The sequence below is a fragment of the Sturnira hondurensis genome, unplaced genomic scaffold (genome assembly GCF_014824575.4).
Source record: "Sturnira hondurensis isolate 20B ecotype Veracruz unplaced genomic scaffold, ASM1482457v3 Scaffold0007865, whole genome shotgun sequence".
Classification (NCBI taxonomy): domain Eukaryota; kingdom Metazoa; phylum Chordata; class Mammalia; order Chiroptera; family Phyllostomidae; genus Sturnira; species Sturnira hondurensis.
The window spans coordinates 12,688,682-12,691,400 of record NW_028080496.1 but is presented as its reverse complement, the minus strand read 5'-3'; the positions used below and the strand labels follow the sequence as shown (position 1 = coordinate 12,691,400).

The following is a 2,719-nucleotide window of genomic DNA, read 5'->3' as shown; positions in this document are numbered from 1 at the left end:
TTTTTCAGTAATAAAAGCCCAAATAAAGACAATAGGAAGCAGAAGAAATTATTATTATGTTTTTATAATAGGCTTTACTGTTTTCTTAAAATACATGTTACTAAATTAAAGCTAATTTAATAGCTTTTTCATACCATTTTATTTCAATTCTTCATGGTCTGAATGATGGAGTCTCCTGTTATGTGGTCATTTTAATCATGAAGTTACCCGTACAGATAGCAGTAGTATTGATGTTCCCACGACTCAAATCACTGCTGGCCCGCAGTCAGCGGTGCACGTTCGGATGCCCACGAAGCAGAGCTTCTCTCTCTCTGAAAGGGTCAGGAACAGCCTGTGGCTCTGCAGTTGATTTTGAATGCTGTAATTGCCCTGCTTCCAGTTTTTTTTTTAATATTTATTTATTTATCTTTAGAGGGAAAGGGAAGGAGAGAGGAAGAGAAACATCAATGTATGGTTGCTTCTTGTGCATCCCCTGCTGGGAACTGGCCCCTGCGGGGAACTGACCTGCAACCCAGGCATGTGCCCTGACTGGGAATCGAACCGTGATCGTCTGGTTCACAGGCCCGAGCTCAATCCACTGAGCTATACCAGCCAGGGCTCTTCCAGTTTTCCTTTAAATTTTAAGTAGTGTTTTCTCTTATCAAAATGTTTTAGCCACTGCTGGGGACAACTTGATTCAAATGTGTGTCTTAGAAGTTTTTTATTTTTAATGGGATAACGGGGTCCAACAGTCTAGGAGTCAAACTCACCGACAGCTCCCCAGTCAGTAAGTCAGAAGTGCAGCATCTTCTACGTTCCCATCCAAACGCCTCCAGCAGTCATCCCAGGCTCCGTCTGCAGCAGGCCTGCCTCTCCTTCAGGGACGGGGCTGCCATCCTGGTGGGCTCGAGCTCCCCGCCCGCCCAGAGCCTGTCCTCTTCCTCACTGGCAGAAGAAGGGACAGCACTGCCCACCACCCACCTCCGCGGGGGAGAACGTGGCATGCTGAGTCCTGGCACTGGAGAAGGGTCAACTCGCCTGCAGGCTGGGGCTCCAGGAAATTATTTTAAAATATAAAATACTGATTTCTCAGGCAGAATAATTTAAATGTAAAGATCAAATTTTTTTTTCAATTCCTTATGAAGAGCAGACGAATAGTCTAAAGTAAACCTTGTGTTTTTAGCAGAGAAAGAGAACCAAATCCTAGATTTGCATTCACGTACTATTAATTCTAGGAAATAAAAGTTAAAACCTTATAAACATATACTGTACATGCAATGTTAGCTAATTCTACCATATAAGATGGTGCCTTCTCCAAGATTCCTTTCCCACAAACTTTCTACAACTTTTAAAATATATATTCATACATGGAGGGTTATCAACAGGGGAGTAGGAGGGGGAGAGAGTGGGTAGAAGGTACAGGGAATAAGTAGCACAGACGGTAGGTAGAAAATAGAAAGGGGGAGGGCAAGAATAGTATGGGAAATGTAGAAGCCAAAGAACTTGTCAGTATGACACATGGAGATGAACTAAAGGGGGGTAAATGGGACAACTGTAATAGCATAATAAAATATATTTTAAAAAAGATAAACAAAAAAATTAAGTCAAAAGCCTCAAATATATATATGCACACATTCAGTTTTGTGTTACTCCTCTCATTTCTCTTTCTCAATTAGGGCAAAATTACTCTCCCTTAACCTTGACCAAAACACACCCTTTCCTCAATAAGACCCTATGTTTCTGACCAGTGTGGAGGGTGCTTGGTGAAGGGGGACAAAGGGACAACTGTAATAGCATAAACAATAAAATACAATAAAAAATAAAACTACATCTTTCTTTTCATGCCTACAGAAAAAATATTAGCATCTTTACATTATTAGTCCTAGTAGTTACACTAATATATATTGACTAGAATTGCTAACTAATGGGATAATTATTCAAGGAGAAAACTAGGAAGTAAGCAACTGTTAATAGTCTGGCACCTGCGATGTTTTCTATTTCTAATGAACATATTTATGTGATCCTCGTTTCTGAAGAGTGTGGCAGTGAAGGTCACCTATTTAGCAATATCCGTGGAGGAGCGTGTTTTAGGTTTTCCTTTGCCCGGATCCATAATCTCAGGATTATGGATTCAAAGGCTGTGAATCAGGTTTAGGCAGGTGGCTGAGGAGACCCTTGCTTCTGTCCTACCGTCTCCAGTTCCTATCGGAGTGAACAAAACACCCAGTGACATTCCAAATTGGTTTCTTCCTTTCTTTAGCCTCAGGTGATTGCTCCGGGGGTCTTCCGTCCCTCGTGAGCCCTCCATGGAGGATGGTATTCCTAAAACCAAAGCGACCTCAGGATGCTGAGGGGCTGAAGGGGGAGGGAAATGCCGGACGCGGGGGGGGGCAGAGGAGGGAGGGGCTGGTCGAGGGACTGAAAAGACGAAGCGAGGCGGTAAAAGGAGGCCATGGGGGCTGCTGGGAGGGGGATGGAGAAGTCTGGAGGTGCCGGTTTGGGCAGACCTTCAGTTGCCCAGAGAAGCCATTAAAGCTCCAGACCGAATTTAGCAAGATCGTGGCCACAAGAAACGACACAGACAGGGCTGGTGGAGCACAGTTCCAGGGGTTTTCAGTCCACGGAGACGCTCTCGCGTTCTCACTAATGAAACCTCTCTCACGAACAGAGACTCTTGGGACTGCAGCCCAGCTTGTGCCTGCCTGGCTTCCGAGAACACAAACCCGGCCTCCTCCTCCAG

At 44.4% G+C, this 2,719-nt stretch overlaps 1 pseudogene; it reads right to left on the bottom strand.

The window, feature by feature from the left end:
* Positions 1–265: 265 nt before the first annotated feature.
* On the bottom strand, positions 266–913 carry LOC118992091 (cytochrome c oxidase assembly factor 6 homolog; annotated as a pseudogene).
* Positions 914–2,719: the final 1,806 nt, after the last annotated feature.